This window comes from Numida meleagris, chromosome 3, assembly GCF_002078875.1.
Source record: "Numida meleagris isolate 19003 breed g44 Domestic line chromosome 3, NumMel1.0, whole genome shotgun sequence".
Taxonomy (NCBI): domain Eukaryota; kingdom Metazoa; phylum Chordata; class Aves; order Galliformes; family Numididae; genus Numida; species Numida meleagris.
The window spans coordinates 31,124,502-31,144,421 of NC_034411.1; the positions used below are offsets into that span (position 1 = coordinate 31,124,502).

The 19,920-nt window shown below is 40.7% G+C and overlaps 1 protein-coding gene across 5 annotated transcripts in view; it reads right to left on the minus strand.

The window, feature by feature from the left end:
• Positions 1-19,920, minus strand: part of RASGRP3 (RAS guanyl releasing protein 3) — a 52,185-nt gene extending 32,265 nt beyond the window's left edge. Inside the window, exon 1 of one of the 5 annotated variants that reach the window (XM_021390350.1) lies at positions 19,742-19,920. The gene's annotated coding sequence lies outside the window, so the exon portion shown is untranslated. Of the gene's footprint in view, positions 1-6,244; positions 6,265-8,026; positions 8,288-19,741 lie in introns of those variants that run through there. The other 4 variants (XM_021390352.1, XM_021390349.1, XM_021390351.1 and 1 more) reach the window with 4 other exon arrangements.

Consider the following 19,920-nt stretch of genomic DNA (forward strand, 5'->3'; position numbering starts at 1 on the left):
TCAAAAGTCAACACTACTCCCAGTTTCAGGCTAGCTTTCAAACAATGTTAAAGCCAAGAGAATTAGAAGAACCTTTAACTTCTAATACAAGTCAGTAAATTTGGTGTCAAAGTTTTTGTCTGACAAACCCATGGCTTCCAAAGTAATCTTCCCTTTGTAGAAGCTTTTTCCCTACACCAAATTCAGTAACTTCTAGTTATTTCCCTCTGTAGATGTTCCTGACACAAAACATCTTAGGCCCACATTGACAGCTGCATTGCAGATTGTGTATACACACACACACACACACACACACACACACAATGTTCATGCATTATAATGATGCCAAAAGAATTACAGCCATTTATGGAGTATGTCAAGCATCTAAATCTCTGCAGCATTGCAGTGGTCACTCAAAACAGAGAGATTATTGCTAAGTGTCCCGGAAAGCAAGATGTTCAAACATTTCTCCCTTCCTCCATCTCTTCAGCTACATTTTAACAAGAGAAGAAATCTGTAATCACAGATACTAGCAGAGGGAGACTTCCACACCCACCTATCTGCCATCCTTCTTAGCATCAATGACTGTATCTGATTTCTCACTCTTCTGGTTTCTGGCATTTTCCTAGCAACTAGAACAACTGCAGTTACTTTACATCTAATAAAAACAAGGCCAACGCCTTATGAAGAGATGTTAAGCATGCCTTTATTTTTATCTCTTCAGCACCGTTATCCCATACATCACATTTCTCCCTGTGAATTCACAACCTGTGCCCATCCCAGTGTGAGGAGCAGTCTCCTCACGTAGAGAGAGCAGTTTTCCTTCTGTGACCACAATCAAAACATGGGGCAACTTCAGAAATATCTTGACCCCACATTTATGGCCTGGGAAGTACTTATCACTGCAGTAAGTTGAAGGCAGCAACTGGCAAAACAATAAAGGCAGGAAGAGGCATTCAGGGATTTAAGTAAGGAAGCTGGACGACTGAGATGGAGCAAGACAGTAATAAGGACAGAGGGGCAGGACAGAGCTTTGGCTCCTTTTTATCATTTGGCCGTTGCAGTGAACTTCTGCCAAAATCACCCTTTCCTTTTGCCTTTGATGAATGTAGAGAATGGTTCACACGTAACTGCTATTTCCCCACAGATGTGCTAACAGGACCCAGACAAGGAGAGAAGACGGAACCAGTTGCTAACGGTCAGTAACCCTTCTCATTCTCTAGTGGCAGCATCCCATTTATTTGAGAGCAATTGCTCTTTGAAGAGAAAATGCAAACCAAAATGGCACACAAGAAAACAGTGGCAGACACACACGACAGGAGTTAGTAAGTGCACAATCCCAGGAACTCATGCAAATTGCCGTCTGCTGCATGCTCACATGAATCAAGGACGCCTGCCTGACACAGTGCTGTGGCTTTGTATCCGCAGAAGTTGATGACGACTCAAAGCTCACAATGAAGCAGGCATGCAAAAAGCTGGTGGAATAAAAACACACCTGGAGGTCAGGAGAGATCCAGCATCTTCCTTTGGTGAGCTGTCAGCAGATGCTGGACAGCAAAATACACAAGTAGGTCCTTACATCTAGGTATTTTCTATGAGTTTCTCCTGGGAAGAAGTGTGAAACAATGGCAGGCTTCTGGATTCTTAACGATGCAGAGAGAATACTTTAAACACAGGCATACAGTGTTTCTTAAAGCAGTTCAGAGGTTTTAAAAATAGTAAGCCTCCAACAGAGAAGGGCAGAGAAGAGACTATTGGCACTTTCTAGTGTGTCTGATCTCTCTGACTTGGAACTTATTTCCAGAGGTAACAAAGCAATGGGCAGATGGCTGACTAAACCTTATTTCCTTACTGAGAAACACACACTGGTTAGCATGATCCTATGAAGACACGCAACAAACTTCTTGAACTGTTTATGATACCACAAGAAGTCCACAGAGCACAGGATATGAGAACAGCATCACCACAGCTAATGGCGACAGCTATGCTGTTGGAACAGTGGGTTTTATTAATAACCACGTACCTTCCTAACAATAGCACAATTTGCAGCCAACAAGTTAAATGCTTTATTTAAAAAAAAAAAAAAAAAAAAAGGGTAAAGGCAACACAGGCATTTCTCATCAAAAGGCCTGAAACACAAATGTAAGCTCCTCTGAAAAAGGTGCTATGTATAAAAGTACACGGAACAGTAAAACAGTTGGAAAGGAGCAATGTAAAAGAATACCTGTCTCCAATTAAAAAAAGAGTAAAATGCATCTTACAAATCCTGCTTTAATAAGTAATACATTCAGCAAGTACCTTTTAACTTCAGTATGCAAAGTTCTTTTTGCTAGTTAACTATTTATTATACCAAGGAATATTTAACACAGGATTGCAGCTACACAACTACTGCCCCTCTGAAGCCATGGATCACACTGCTCCAGCAGACTTCGGAGGAATGCATCTCACCAGGAATTCCAAAAGAAGAAGATTTTGAATTAGAAAAAGGATGCAGAGCCCAAATCCATGCTCCCTCTCACTTCCAAGACAGTAATTCTCAGCCTGGTCTCTGCCTCCACAACTCCTCACTCGAGAAGGCGACTGCCCACAGAGCTTCTGGCCTCTTTCTGCTTTTTCAGCATTAAAGATCCCAAATGCTCAACTATGGCCTCAAGAAACATATCAGAGTCAGTAACACCAAGCAGCTCCCCAACTAGGACATCATTTTAAATCTTTTCGGGATCTGTACACCAGAAACTTCTCTGCCTCGCCAATATTAGACATCACTGGTCACACCTAGCTTGTCCCTCCCATACTAAATAGGTGCAGCAGCAACACCCAAGCTCTCTGTCCAAGACCTCTGAACACACTAGAACTGTGAAAGATACAAGATCAGTTATTTTAGTGGAAGGATTGTAGTCCCCCACTTGGCTGAGACAGTAGAGTAGATCTGCCAGAGTAGGTATCCCTGCCTCAGAATATCAACAAACAAAATTCCATATTAAATGAAATGAAGTATCTTTGGGCTTCAGAGAGAAAGCAAGTAAGAGAGTGACTGTCTAATTTAAGAATACTTGTTCAAGAAGAGAAAAAAAGAACATTGTGATATCTAGTTCTTGTTCCAATGCCTCGCTGAGATAAAAATATATGGACAGTCATAAGGGCAGAGCCTGGAAACCAAGAGTTTTAGGAAGGGTGGCATCTGTTCCAGGAAGTATGTGCTCATGAGTTTGGTAAAGTAGAGCATGAGTAAGCAAGCTAAAGTAGGCAAGACATCTTTAACAGATGAGATTTTTTGGGGTCTTTTAAGGAAGCTATTTCATGAACAGTGTGATAAAACCGGAATGTCATGGCTATTCTGATTTGGACAGAAAAAAACATAATATATGCAGCTGGTAAACTGACTCAAGCTCTAGTCCAGCAAAGATTTTCTGATGCAATTTGCTCCACTGGCAATCAATTACATCGTAATATCACCTGCACAAACTGCTTTTTCTTCTTCCCACTAGCAAAACCAGAAATTTCCAAGCAAGCTCTGTGTTCAAACACTGGGTTGTGCAAAAATAGAGCTCACTTATGCACATCATATGAACCAGATTATGGACTGGGTGGACCTAATTAAATGACGAGTTATGAATGGAAGCCTATCTATAATAATAATATTTCATATTAAGGAGATTAAATTTGATGAGACCAGAGCTTGTGCTGGAGAAATATTAAGCCTTTTTAAAGAATACAGAGAAGAATATAGCATTATGACATAACAAACATGCAACCTTGAGTCAGTCATCAAAGAAATCAACGTGTTTAAGCAAGCATGCAAATGTACCCACTCTAGGTCAGATTCAATCTGTTTCTACTGTATCATCTATTATTTACTCAAACAGTAGACTCTAAGACTGTTTTCTACTTGGGAATCATCAACAGCCTTCAGGTACGGTGAGCAGAATACATGTCAACGGGAATGGAAAATTCTTGTTCATTGAGAAGAGCCTTTTCCTGCACACACTTCCCGTACTTCAGGTTCTCTTGCACAAGCCCATCACTACACTGAATGAAACATCTGTTTCCATAGTAAGGGCTGAAAAGAGAAGCAGTTTCAACAGTGGCTGAAGGAGTTGTATATGGAAGAGCAATTGTATTTCACATAACGTGTAAAATAGTACGTATTAGCTACTGTTATATACTATGCTTGGTACGAATTGTGCGGTCAACTAAAGCAGATGTATTGTTGAATCACTAATTAATTTAAGATGATATGGTTATTTTCTGTTTGCACAAACTAAATATATCGGGTATCTGAACAGGAATAGCTCAAGTTTCACTAATTTTGTGCAGTTTACTATGCGTGCTGCTATTCTTCAGGTATTGAAGCCTTCCCCCTCTAGCCTGTGAAATTCCAGATCATTAGTAAAGAGAATATGCATTAGTCACAGGTGTGAGAGCACAGTGCAGAGAGAGTCAAACCATTTCACCTATTTGAATGCGGTCAGAAGGCACAGCAGCAAGGGGAGCGGCTACTCAGAGTGAGACAGCAGATGGCCACCAAAACAACCCGAGTAATTCTCAGGGGAGACCAAATTTTCTGCTGAGCTGTAAACATCAGTTGTGTGGGTATTTCCACACACCCACACTTTGATCCTGACCACATACACGCTTATTGTAAGCCAAACTTTCTGATGAGAAAACTCATGACTTGAGGTCAGCAAATATCCATGTGTTTGCAGGATGGGCCTTTGTAGCTGAACTGGACTTGCCAAGACAGTGCATTGATCTTGCTTGTAGCTGACATTCTTTTAACTTCACTGCAAGAGAAAAGTTCTCCCCTGCCCCAGTGCCTCTGATCAGGTGGCTTTCAGACAGGCTACTCCACTAAGCAAATCTACCAGTGAAAAAGTAACAGTACATTGACCATTCACATTGAATAGAAAACCCCCAGTGGAGACCAATGATCAGAAAAATCTGAAGACCTGGACATTTTTATCAGCTTTTTTATTCAAATGCTTGGGTATTAGACACTGCCATTTGTGAATTAAAAGAGAGGGCCAACATGAAAACATTTCTATCAAATTTAGCAGTGAAAAGTGATTACACTACAAGCATGTTAACAGAAAGCATTCTTTGCAAAATATTTGGAGTACCTATAAAAACGTTCCATAATCAGACTCAGACAGCTTAGCAAAAAAGAAAACCACACAAGTACCCCTACAGTATTTTTAAAAGTAGTTTCGTCTCTTTATTCAGGAACATCCTGGGAGTGGCTCCTGTGCATAATGGCACTTTCAACTACAGAAGGGAGCTGGCAAAACTGTGGTTACTCTAGATGTTTTCTCATAGAGCATAAATATGCCCATTCAGAGAACTGCTCTAATACTTCCTTGGAGTAAAAGGAAAGAATTTAATAGGAATCTTGAAAAAGGCTCTCATTGATATGTATATGTACTGAACATCTGCAGAGGGACAGCAATGTTCAGGCTGTTATTGAATCTCCTCTACTACATAATAATAAAAAAAAATAACCCAGGGTGAAGATTTCTGTTAGGTATCAGACTTTCTGGATATGTACCTATGTCAATGGCAAATGCAAAGGCTGAGCATCCCATGACAAAGGATGCAGAAATCCAATCCCTGTACTACATCGTGCCTATGCAGAACTGCCTTGACTTACACAAGCATAATTTGGGGGTGGGAGTGTGATACTCAAAAAGCTGAGCACATGTGTTTCTGGGAGATCAGAATTCTAAGTTATAAAAGAGTGGTGGTACAGTGGTTGTGTCTTTTGCTCAAGTGTAAAATCAGTATGTGCCCCAACAGCTCCAACCCATCTCAGGGTACTCCCATAACAGATGTTGCAGTTGGAATTCATCAGAAAGGCCATAAAGTGAGAAAAGCTTGCAGACAGCAATATTCTAGTTTCTCAAGGCACACTCTCTGTGTTTAACGGTAACTATCGCTAAAAAAGTGACTGGTGATAAGGACCGAAACAACTGCAGCCTTGAGAATCTTGTAATGTTGATCAAGCTTTCTTTACTTTGTGGACAGAGGGTTTAAAGGGTTAGTTGTTACCCTTGAATTTCATTCAAATTAAGGTCTAATAATGATAGCTGGGCACTGTAAATACAGCAGGGTTGTTTACCTTAAATTTTGCAGATCTCAGTGAGGAGTTATTTTCCTTCATTGTAAATAACCTTAAAAACCAATAGCATAGAGGCACAAAACTGAACTTTCCTCACTGTTTCTTTGAGACAATTCAGTGTCAGCTTTGACAGTGTATTTCAAGACATACCTTATACTACCTGAAGGTGAGCTCAGCGGTGCAGTTACAGAATTTTTACCATAAAATCTTCAGTAGTTTCCTCTTATACTTCACTCACCTCGCAGAAATGCCTGACAAAAAAACCAGCTGCACAAGGTACACATGCAGCAGGTTAGTGATTCAGCTGATGCAGGACCATATGGCTTTACATCAGTCCTCTGCACCAACCCTGGCACAGTGGTTGTGCTAGAGAAGAAAGAAAGCAAGAACAGTCTGAGCTACTAGCCATTTTTTTCTGGTGAATTTGAAGTTTAGCTTATGTTCAAAGCATGGTCCTTCACAACAGACAGGCCCATGAGGCACCAGTGCAGCCAGCAACCCTAGAGGACTATGGGCTCCTGAGCACAAAGCCAGGAGGCACCTCAGAGCCCCATAGCCTGCAGCACTCATGGCTTCACATGCCATTTGTGTGGGAAGGCTGCGGGGTTACCACAGTTGGTAGTACTCCAGATCAAGGTTCAAAGGCAGACTACCCTCAGACACAAGAACAGGCAGGAAGCCAGGCAGACTTCTGGTTTTGTAAACAATTGAAACAGATTGACATTTTCCTATAAAATTTCCAGTTAACCAGCAAAGCCATAAACTATGGTTAAAAGGAGAATTAGAAATCTTCAGGGAGAAATAAATGAAGGTTCTCTTTTTATGTGAGAAGTGAATGAGGATTATTCTGCTCATCTTTAAAGGACTGACAACATGATTCACTAAACCAAACCTGCCAGTGTTCACTTTTGATCCCATTCTGAAATGTAGGTCTTTCTTTCCTCAACAGGATCCCACTGCTCTCCACCCCTGCCCCTCCCAGCCTTCCCCAAAGCACCTGGCAACCCTCAGCCTCATCACATATCAAACGCCCCACTACCTGCTCATTTGTTCCAATTCTTTCTCAATCTTACTCAAAAAAAAAAAAAACCCACCAAAATGAATAACCGCTCCACAATAACTCATCTCTACATAAATAATTGATCAAAAGTTCATTTACGTATCCTATAATTCTTGTGTTTTTAAGCAAAACTTTAGACCAGAGCTTTCAAAATTTATCAGATGGGGAAATCAATCATTCATGAAGCAAAAGCATAAAAAATGCAAGCATCTAAAAATAAAGTGAATTAAAGACCTGGAAATATTTAGGAGACTCACTCCCTGTTTTTAGGGAGGATTTTTTTAATCTTCACAAGCTAGTTATGCATTATGTTCCACAATCAATTGTATCTTAATCAGTGCATCTTCACTCTTTTCCTATATTTCTCTGCTACTACCGTTTTCTTTCAAAAAAAAATCTTCCTCTTTCAACCCCAAAAACTTGCCAGTCACAAGCAAGTTTCCTGAGGTTGATCACACTATTTTGGTGGGGTACCTTTGTCAGTTCCTTACACAACTATTTTTAAGCCAAATGCTGAAATTGCTGTATTCTCAACTTGCATAATTACCTATTCACTAGCTCTACAGAGAAAGGAAAACACATTTGCCATAAACAACCTCTTCACAACATCATCTAAGTAAATAAACACAATTTTCCATCCCCAACTAGCATGAGGGCAAAACACGGTACCTGTCTTGTTCCAGCAACTGTGAAAACAATACTATTGTTAACCACAGATCAGAAAAATATAGACATTTGGAGCATGAATGACTACTTATCAATGAGGCGACAAAAATATGCCTCTCTCTTAAGTGTTTTTACAAAAGGTCTCAGATGAAAATAGGAAAGCAGTGGTAGCTCAGAAAAAAATGAAAACAAGGAAAATCACTTACTGTACTTGGTTCTGCAGAGGTATTCAACACAAACATCACCCTTCCTTGTCCAGCTGCCAAGTGCTAAAGCATGAAATGAGCAGCTGTTTCCTTCAAGCTGGGGCTGTGTGTCTTAACTAGTCACATGCCCCTCCTGATAAATCTCACTGCTGTGCCAGGAGGTCAGAATCTGAAGATCATTATTCCCCTTATTAGAAAATCCTTTTCATAACAGCAACCTTTGCTAAAGCATTTGACTGGAACGTGGCGCTATGTGTTCCATAACTTCTCTTTTTTTTTTTTTCCTCCTCTCTAAATGACTGACGCCGAACAGTAGATAAGCCTTTATCAACAGTAGGGGCAGTACAAATGGAAAGTTAAACAGATCCCTGTTGATTGCTTCAATTTTGCGCCTGACTTTATGATTTGCTGCATTTAAATTAAGTCCTCCTGTCAGGAACAGAACATTTTAAAGCACGGTGGTATTCATAGCATCTGTAAGACCTGGTCACTCCACTGATCACACAAAACATGGGAACAATCACACTTTTGGGGATTAGGTGTACTTAAAGGGCAACATCACTACTTCTTCTGTTTACATAGCAGAATGATTAGTGTCTTAATAATACTGCAGATAATTTTTATTCTGGTATCTAGAATTTTTGCAGCACAGAAACAGGGCCCTATTGTGTCATACGTTGCCTGGTCACATAGGGATAGCTCTTCTGGGGTGGGAGCTGTCAGTCCAAACTGAGTCAACAAAATGGAAAACAAAAGTATCCTTATCTCCATGTTCCTAGATGTTGGGCAAATGAAGGAGCAACTCTGAAGCAAAAAAAATGACAGATTCTAATAGAATTTTCCACGGAGATATGCAGCCATACATTACTGACATTCAGGTGAGACTTTGTAGCTTAATTCCCTACAGCTCGGCCACCTATTAATAGATATTTAAGTATTTGAAGGTAAAAAGCACACAGTCAATGGAATTTTTCGGGAGAGATGCAGAACTCAATTTTCTGAAAAGTTTAATTTCTAACACACATATAGGAAATACCAGGCTGAAACTGTAGTGGTAGTTTATACTGAAAAACCTGACAGTTTACCACTGCTGTACCTCAGTATGGGGTGCAGTAATGGTGGATGGTATTTTATGGTCTTGCAAGCAAACTAGACCTTGAAGGATCACACAGTCTCACGGGATTATAAAGGCATTTTCCTGAAATACAAGCTCCACTAATAGCAGTGTATCTGAGAGTTGAACAAATTCAAGGAATTGCTCAGAGCCAAAAGGCTGCCCATTTATTTCAATTATTAAATTACTATTGCATATCTAACTGGCACATTTGTCTGGAATCAACAAATGCCCTCAAGTCACTGAAGATGAGGGCTGCAGCAAAAAAAAAAAAGGGGAGGGGGAGGGGGGGCAATTCAGGTTTCTTGCATTGACCCTAGCCAGCTCTTCATGTTATATAAGCTTGCACATGATTATGAAACCACATAACCCTCAGTGCTGCCAGCACAGCCTGAAGGGGGGATGAAGCCCTCATGATCATTATCCATGCATTTGTGGGTCTCTTGTGGGTGAAACCGCTGGGTTTCCTTGAAAAGATTTAATGAAAAACTTCCTGCTTCTCATCAGCCAGCCAGATGAAGGGGTAGCAGCCTATCACAGGGCCCTGTCTGCAGGCTCAGAGTTGCAGGACCCCACAGCCTCAGTTAGGGGTCTCCTCATACATCTGCAGACCTGAAACCCTAGCCTGTCCCCGGCATTGTGGCAAGGTGCCTGCTTTGTCCTCGCTCATCTCTGCACCTGCACCCTGCTAACACACATACACAGCAGATAAATGAGAACGAAGAGTTAGCTCAATGTTTCTTCAGTTTATAGCCAGGGAGACTCCTTGGTTTCCTCCGCAAGGACGGTTCTGGTACAGCAGCCTCCCTCCCTCCCTCACTGGCACCAGGGCAGAGCCTCTGGGATGCTCCCAGCCAGCCATTAGGGCTCTCGCAGACAAGGAGATATTTCTAGAAGGCTTCGCCCTTTCAGCCTACCCGAAATGGGACGGATCGCAGCCCCCTTGTACCCCTACGGTCCCTCGTAGCAGCAGGGAGCAAGGTGTTGCGTGCTGGCCCCACAGCAACCCCCAGCGGCCTGAGCTCCCCAGTGCAGTGCAACGCGACCCACTGCAGCCACCTGCGCCCCGCATCTCGGCGGCCATTTTCCTGCCGCCACCTGTGCTCCTCAATGCAATGCACCTGGAGCGCCAGGTCGGCCATCTTGTGTGGTGCTAAGTGGGGATGGCAGGGATCGTGTGCTCGTCCAGCAGCCGAGGGTTGTGCACCGCTGGGAATGCAAAATGATGGTAAGTCTCAGCTTTATCCTTGTAAGCAGGTTAAGTAAATGTGGCATGAGGAGGGATGCTTCTGGAATGGCAGTTTAGTGGCTAAGTGGGTGGTTTATTCTAGTGTGGGGCAGGGCATGACAACATGGCGACAAGTCGCTCCTCTTGGAAGTTGCTTTCCTCTGCATGGAGACGTTGATCTGGTCTCTAAGGAGAGTGTTCCCACGTGTGGGTTCTGTGTGAGGTTTTTAAGCTGCTGAGGGTGTTTTAAAAGAGTAAAGAAGATTGCAAAAACGAGGGATTTAAAAATGAGAAATAAGGCCGTGAGGAATGAATTCCTTTAAGTTTAGGACACTGGGAAGATAATTTCAAAGAGGGACTTAGAGCTGTCCCTGCAGAGCTGGGCTGCAGGCTGCTGCACACCTTGCTCTTGGTGTGCCTCAGGGTATGGCCCATTGACCACGAGTTACCTTTGGTAAGTGCCATTTCATTCCTCCTGAACACTGTTCTTCATTTCAAAAGAAAACAGTGGAGCTTTTTACATGGTTTTATGAAAGAAAAGATCATAAATTTCATTAGAAAATTAATTATAAAATTAATCTCTGTTTGTATTTAAGAAAGCATGATTGAAATGTGTTCTGTAATAGTCTGTCAATCCCCATATACTGTTACAGTTATTTTGTCCATTTCTTTGATTATGCAGTATCTGTAGCACTCTTTTAGATCTGTCAGGGACCTTTGATGTTTTCCATTGATTGAATGCTGCTGGTACCTTCATGATTTAAAATAGGATGCAGAGCATTCAGTCATTGTTGGCCTGAACAGTTGCCGTTTTTATTTGGTATTCAGTGCTCCACACAGGGCCATAGTTTGATAATAGCTCCCAAATGGCAATTTTCAACAAACATCTTGGGGTATGCTCCCTAAAAAGGTAAGGAGCCTGTGTACTTTCTGAAATACGTTATTTTATGTGGATCAGTAAAAGTGCTGTCTACTGATTGTGGTTTATGTGGGGAAAAAGTTTATCAGGTTTTCACATGGAATGGTCTTGATTTAAGTCATAGTGGAAAAGAAAAACAGACAATTTGGGTATAATTCTTGAAAATAAAACTCTGAAAAATTTCATGAGGGATTCTTTTTCTTCTCTCATTTTGTGAAAAAATACTAATATTCAAAGCAGTAAGGTAGCTGGCACAGACACAGTGAATCTACAAATATAATGTTGTATTCCTACATCTATCAGATTACATCTTTTGTATGTAAAAAAAAAAATGCTGTTTATTACATAACAGTGTATTAGTTTCTTATGTTGAGAAAATAGCTCATATCCTTTTGATAGAAAAGGATATAATTTTATTTGTGGAAACTGATGCTTCACATAAAAACTAAGAAATGAACGTTTCTCGGACATGCGATGAGGAATATTGAACAGTAATAAAAAAAGTATAGCACGAAATTGTGATAGTATGTTTCATGGCTGGCTTTCAACTGTTGTTGCTCTTAGCTTTTTAGACATACTTGGCTATGTCTTATGTGTCATTTCATTAACTATTTGCATTCATTTACAAATTCAGTACTGATACAAGGTTTATCTCAGCATCAGTGCTTTGATACTGTGCTAAAATATGGATAATATAATTGTTTTCTGAATATGGCAGTTATGGAGTTGCCTGAAAATGTCTTTTTATGTTAGTGTGTGCTGCAGTTTGTGCAACAGGAATTAAGATCCTCAATGGACGTTAATGGACCCTTGGAGAATGTGAGTCAGATTATGCTAACTGCAAGACTACATTATTGCATTTGTTTCTTAAATGGTTACACTATGATTTGGTTGCTATCTTTTAGAGTATTTGGAATGTGTAGCTAATAAACAGTGCCTGGTTTGCTGGTCTGCCTCATTGCCCCAGATACTATATAGCCTTCACTTTTAGCAGATATGAATGAAAGCAGACCATGGAAGCCTTTGCTAGACAGGATGTTTTAGAAATACCAAAGTGCGATTAAAAAGCTTGCTATAAATAGTCCAACAGCTCTCATGCTAAGCTGTCAGCTAAAGGGCATCTGAAGAATGTAATGGAAAGGGAATTTTGCTGAAAATATTTTCTCTCTTAGCATTGCTCTACATTCAGTCAGCTTTAAACATCTATAGGCAATGTTACATGCCTGGCAATCTATGAATTCTGAGTTCTTCAACATAATGCTCAGTGCTCTAGGGGGCACAGCAGTACTGTGAATGTAATCTGTACTCCTCTTTCACATCCAAAGATACATGCAATAGTGTTGTGGCTGAGAAATCAAAGATAAGATTAGGTCATCCTTAAGTCCAACTCTTGAAACAGGTCTCTTCTTCATATCAGCAATTACGTGTCATAAGTGGAGCCTATAGCAGTACCTAGAGTTAAGGTTGTTGGTTGCTTTCCATCAGAAAACCAATGCTTTTGTTTACCTCTAAGTATATGATAATGTAGGAGTATAAACTGAAATTCTGTGTGTTGCATGTGCCTGAATACTCTTATGTGTACTAATCATATTCATATGCACATGTCCAGGTTAGAATTTGTGGTTTAATTTTCGGAAGTATTGTGTACTCAGAGCTGCAAGTTAATAGTAATTGTGTCTTAGCTCATGCAGTATTTTCTCTGAAGAAGTGTAGGGAGATAAGAGACATCAGAGATTACAAATTCGGCATGAAAAATAGGGGATAGTTTTCATTTTTCTGTGCCTTTGGTCCTCAGATATAGAAAGGAGATGAGAATAAATAAATGTATGAATAAAGTAATTTCTAATTCATGCAGCATTTAAGGAAAAAAACAACACCCCCAAAAAAACAAAAGAAATAAACAACCCCCCCCCCCCAACCTCAAATAAAAAAGTAAACCCACGTGGAATTGCATCTTAAAAATGTCAGTTGAGGTTCAACCAAGGCTTGAGTAGTCCAGGATGAGAAGTTTCTATTGAAAAGCATCAGCAACAGTATGCAGTATGAGGCATTTCAGTTTCAAGTTTCCCAGTGCTTTCAGCAAATTTCTCTTAATTAATGGATTCTTGGTTGTTTGGTGATAAAATTGCATGTTGCTTGTTAGTTTATCCATGATGCTTCTCAGTCAGCATTGTGACTCCCATTTTTACAAAAGCAGTATGAAATAGCTGATCGTTGGCAACTGATAGCTGAATGGATGTGCATTTCTATCGTAGTTGATTATTAAAATGGAATTTGTTTCTTTTGAAAGCAAATGAGAAATTTTCTAAGGTAAATACAGAGGCAGACGGACAAATATAAATTGTTCCCCTGAATGCTGAAAAGTAGTGGTGTTGCCTTTGCCCAAGGTGTAGAGTGAAATTGTCCTGTGCAGTCCAAACAAGTGCTAAGGAGGCTTCACTAGCAATAACAGTATCTTCACTGTAGTTCACAAACAACAAAACAATAAAAGCTTTTAACTATCCACCTTCTATAGCTATTTGACTAGCTGTATTCCACAGGGTGGATATGTTCATGTCAGAAACAGAGCTTGAAGACTGTGTGCCTATGCTTCTTCACCTGGGTGTGGTAGCACCACTTGAGCACCAATCCACTATGAAGGGTGTTCTTTCCAATACTACCCTGACTATTCTGAACATGAAGATTTCTAAACAGACCTGTGTGTTGAGATTTGTGTCCTAGGTTTCTCTGACCATCCCCACTGTAGATGATGCCCCAAACAAAGATGGGGCAGTGCTGCATTGTTGAGTGCGCTGCAGGGAAGTCTGTTGTCTTTCCTGCAGCAGGGTAGTTTTGAGTTTATCAGCAGTTTCTACAGTTTAAAAAGCTTCAGCAAGTGGTTTTTGTTCCACAGTTGATCCAAACAAGATGACAAGAGAACAAGAGCATGACATCAGTATTATTTTCTGAGCTCTTCATTACATCTCCTCTAAGATATGAAGCGGAATGTTAGTTGCATAAAAAGTTTTCATGTCAGTGAGCATATGTTAAGTAATGCATTTGTTTCTGCTTTACAGAAAGTACTAGCTTGTCTCTCCTGTTGTAAACTGAACTGATTTCAACTTTGGCTTCTGTAAGTCATCTCTCAGTGTGTTTTTCACTCAAAATTTACATGGGAAGGAATGTTATTCTACCACATCTACCACTTTTTATGTGAATCCCCATGTTACCTGTCTCAAATAATTTTTCCATGACTAAAGTACAAGGCATTTATGAGCTTTTTCAGTATACGTAAGAAGTGAAAAATGTTTTTTCTCTAGAGTGAATTTTGATGTATGTATTGCCACCACCCAATGATTCTTGGTTCCTCAAACTGATTTCTCAGTGGGGCAGCATGAGCTGGTGCTGAGCGTCGCTGAGTATTGAATTGAAACAGTACCCAGAGCTGGAACAGACATCCCACCTTGCAGCTTGACGTAGTCAGTTTGCATCGACTGTACAAGAGTGGGACAGAGGGAGTCTAGTGAGAGACAAAGCTGAAAATCAAACCTGTTTCCTTCTGCTCCCTTGAAGGAACCTGAACAATTTTTTTTATCAGTTTCTGTCATTATTATTAAAAAAAAACAAACTGTAATTATGCACCACTCCTTTATTATCAGTAACAATTTAAGGTTCTTCTTGCACAGTAAAATGAGAGCTAGATCATAAATGCCTAACTTGGTAGAACTGACAGGCAGGGTCTCCACTGACCTGTAGAATGTTTATCAGTCAAACTGTGTTATCCATCAGTCTGTATGAGCTCAGCAGCATTGCATGCAAACGTCTTGGAGTCCATGCTTCCAAACTTGCCGTGAGATGAATGAATTTGGATCCATCTGTGCTTTCTGTGTATTATGAAGGACCCAGTGCTTCCACGCTCATGAGTTGTGGGGAGATTTGCTTGTTATAGTCACAACACTTACTATTTTTGTATGCCTTGGGGCCAAGGTCTCTGTAAGCATTACACTTTGAATCTGGGCCTTTCTCTGTTGCTAATGTTCCCATTTCATGTCTCTTAACGGTATGAGGACACTATTATGCTCTTCTATCTTTCTTCTGCTTTTAACTATTGCTTAATACACTTACCCTCCTACTCTAGGTATCACAGAAAGATGTACTGAGTCCAGAATTCCATCTATACGCTGTATTGCAGTATAAAGCCATAGCATTATATGAAGATGTTGTCAAGGTTCCTTCTTTTAAGAAAGAAAGGACTAGCCGTGCCTGTGAGGAAGGTCAGTCTGGAAGAACTCAGCGTTCATTCACCCTCCTCCCTTGCCTCTTCCTATTTCTGAAATTATAAGGACTACTTTGTAGTTCAGTTGAGTTTGAATGCTATTTCAGTTTTCCCTTTCTTAATAAGCCAGCTTATCTTTGATAATTTATCTTTAGCCTCCCAAGATTATTGTGGTGTAGTAATAATCCAAAATAGCAGTGAAATGTTTTATGAAACTATATAGGAAAAATAAGGTATGTTAGGATATAAAGGATGCTGAGAATTCTAAGCTACCTAAACGTAAGTGTTGGTACACAATTCATTCTTACTACGATGACCTATGGCTTTATAATGTAAAATCTCGTGTGAATTAACTAGTGGGATGATGAAACAGGATGGGCCTGTTTCCTTGACCAAACATTAAATTCACCACAAATGGAATTACTGTGTGTGTGACTGAATCATATTTATGGAGAAGCTTTGCATCACACCTGGCTGTTTCCTTGGTTACAGTTCACCTCTGCTTTCTTGACCATCGCTACTTTGCAGTAGCGCTAGTGGACTGGCTGGTTTGCATTTTCATGTACGTGGAGGCGTGTGGTCCCGCGTTATAGAACTGCTAGAGCAGCGCTGTATTACGTGTTGTGCAGTTGGCTGAGTCCTTTGGTTGCTGGGGGAAGTGACAGTGCACAGTCTGTTGGGGACCACTACGAAGAAAACTTCTCAAAGCCAACATGTCTTGTTTATGCTAAGCCAAGATGTGAAGGATGCCTGCAGGGTTTCTGTATTTGCAAGCTGTTTGGAGAAGACTTAGTGCATCATGTGGTGTTTTTGATTAAATTTTGCTATGAATAAGTTTTGGCAATACTGTGTCATATAGCAGAGTTCTGTTTTGTTCCAGGTGTCCAGTGAATACAATCACTTGGGATGTATGAAAACTTAAGTCTTTTTATGCTCTTAGTTGCATGAAGTGTGGGCTTTCCCATCCCTGGCTGAGTTTTTGGTGTAGCCCTGGAGGTGTATGTGCCAACTGTTCTCTTTTCTGCTGCAGTGTTGGACATCTCTGTAGTCAAAGGATCTTTGAATCCTGGAAACAATGTTATTTGTGGGCAAGGTGGCAGTTGTATGCCAGGCAGTCTTCTTGTTCCTCCTCCCACTGGTTTTTTTCCTTTGTTGCGACTGTTGTATCCTTCCGGAACACTGCTATGCTGTTCTTTGTATGTGGAGTATAAATTCACTCTCGCTGATGCTTGTAAAGGTGGTCTCAGGTCAAGTTTCCCACTTCTTCTCATCTTTGCTTCCATTACTAAGTTTTTTTTAACTGTACATGTGTTTAAGTTTCCCGTAATGAGAAATGTGATTATTTCATTTTGCTATATGTCTCCATTTGATGACTGCTGTTATGTCTTGTCTGCTTCTGAACAGTCACTCCTTATCTTGTAACAGTATTTGCACATGGCTGTGCGGTAAATGGGAGAAGTTAAGACATAAGGTAGCTGTGCTTTGGCATAAGGATTGACTGGTGAAACAGTTTTTTTATTCATTCTTGCTTATGCAACGATGCTTCTCGAGTCCACTAAAACAGTAGGTAGATAAAGTTAATGGCTTTTTCTGGTGGGGGACTGATGCATCTCTTCAGGGAGAAACACTCCTTCACTGACGTTCACCCTTGTGCAGAAGGCTGGTACGAAGCCTGTCCACCGTTTAACTCTCATTTGTGCTGCGAGATTTGTGTCAACTCGGGCAGTTGTTGCTGTGGTCAGTCTCCATTTGCACGTAGAACATCATGATCTGCTCCTTAAGCTTTTATCCAGAGCATACTATATCCATATGTTTTGTTGCAAGCAGGCAAGTTTTTGAGTTTGGTGCAAGAGGAATGGGAAAATTAGTGTACTGTGTCTGAAGTCAGACCAGATGATCTAATCACTCTGCCTGCCTTTAAATTTTATCATCCTGTTGAAATAATTTCGCTTAAAATCAATGGGACTACTCACATGCTTAAGTTTAAGCACCTGTGTAAACATTTGCACGAGTCAGGATGTTATTCAGCACATAGTCATAATTTCTTCGATAATGCCTGAAAAAGCAGCTTATTTTTTTTAAGCACTGACGTTTCTATTGTGAGTGTTGTGCAGCTGCTTCTTTTTGCAGAGCTATCTTGATGCTGTCCAGTTGTGAATTCTGATTTCTTCGCGTGTTTTGGCTGAGTTTCTTTTTCGTGTTCTCTCTCCCCTGTTTCTGCTTGTTGAGTGAGACTGTACTGCAGACTGTATAAGTGTCTTCAAAAAACCCTTGCTTCTCTAGATAGGTCAGTACTTCCGTGTCTTTGCTGCTTTTTTGTTTGTTTGTTTTTGGTGTTAGTGGACTTGACTGGGACTTAGAGCGCAGAGCTCCCTGGTAAGAGGGGCTGCTGTAGTGGAATAGGGGCTTAGGAAGAAAAATAGGATATACTGTTGCAACTGCATGAGGAATAACAAATCCTGCTAAACCTGAACTGTGTACCTCATTGTTTCTGTTACCCAAAACGCGTTATTTTTAAAGTCACATGAGTTATCCTTGAGTCAGTCTGTGCTTTCCTGGAAAGCTCAGAAGCACAGGGTGCCCACAGTGATGACAGCTGACTGGCACGCAAGCAGTTTCATACTTTAACCTTGCACTTTCTGATTAAACCCCCTCAACGTTCACGTTGCTTGTCTTCGTGCAGGTAAGTCTCTTACAGAGATTGAAAGGAACTTTGCCTGAAGGAGAGCATGCTATGCTCGTAACTCAAACTGTAGTCTGAAAGGCTTTTTCTTGTAAATACCCACACAGGCTCCTCCTTGACTCTCATTACAGATGTTTTATCCTTCACAAGGCCATGCTTATAGCCTCTTGGAAATGAGAATTACTGTAAATAATCGAGCACTTTGAAGTCAGACAAAGAGAAGCCTGGTCCTTTCTACGAGGTTATCTAACATCTCTTTCATTGCAGTTGCTGCTTGGCACCTCCTTGGATGCGATTTTCAGCTGAATGCTGCTGTTTACAATTGCCCTATCTCAGCTTTTCACCTACATAGATGACATCCTGGCTTGCTATCTTCACAAAAACAGACTTGAAACATAATAGCATCCTACAGGGATACAGTGTAACAACAACACGCCATGCTTCCTTTTTCGCTCAGGGCAACTTTTTTACAATGAGCCGCTAATGCTAAACAGCACTGGAATGACACATAGATAATCTGAATAGCGTATTTAGAGAGGTAGTGTGTTAACACAGGTGAGACTACTACAAAGGTTATCCTCAGAGCTAGTTCAAAGGTGATGAAAATTTGTTGCTGAAATCCTGAATCTAATATTCTGCAGCTTCTATCCTGCTTTCAAATGACAACATTTCCTTTGTTAGCAGAGGACGTGTTTAAAATAATTTTTCCTCTTTCCCTGTTAAAAGCCTGTCTTGGTGATGCTAATTCAATTAATTGTTATGGTCTGCAGACTGGTATGTCTTAAAATGAAGCTTTCTACATGTGGTGCCATGATAGATATCTCTCTGTATCTGAAAATGAACATATTACAAAATCCCACTCGCATTTGTCTGTCAGTTTTAATTAGACCTCAGAGTGGTAATTACATGGTATTACAAAACAGAAGGATAATGAATACTAGATATAAATATGTACACGTGGGGTATTGTTATGCATTTACCCACATGCCTAAATACCTGCCATAATAAAATCTGAGACTGTAGAAACTTTCAGGTGCCTTAATTTTGGCGAAGTTCCTATCTTCAAATATGCCTCGTGGGTATGAGACTCCCTTTTCACAACATTTTAATTATAAATTGTATTCATGTTTATATAATCTAAATTAAGAGATCTTATGTAAACATATGTTCCATATACTTCTCCATCCGTCTCTTTTTCTCTAGATTTTTGTTTTAAACCTAGTGCAGAGTTGACTTCTCTGGGGTGTACAGCTTCCATCAACCTTTCTGTAGCTCTTTGTGACGATGATAAGATAGACAAGACGCAGGTGAGGAAAACAGCAAGGTGATCGTGTGAGGAAACTGTAACTGAATTCAGATTTCTTTCTTTAAAAATTAGACATCCTGCCAAACCTTTATCTGAGAATCAGATGCAGTTCCTTCTCCCAGGCTCACGCTGTTTTCGTTTACTAGTCTGATCACATGTGAGAAGACATGGAGAATGCAGCCAGCAGAAATGCCAAAAGGAGGCACTTACCTTCATCTGACAGGTGTCTAACTTTCAGTGTGCTGCTTCAAAAAGCTCTTCTGCTGCCGCAGGGTTGAGATGCAGCGGTTATTCGCTGCCCAGCAGCGTCCTCTCCATGGCTGCACCCAGCCCTGGCAGGGCCTGCAGAGCGGAGCAGGGTCCTGCTGTGCTCGCTCCCAGCAGCTCAC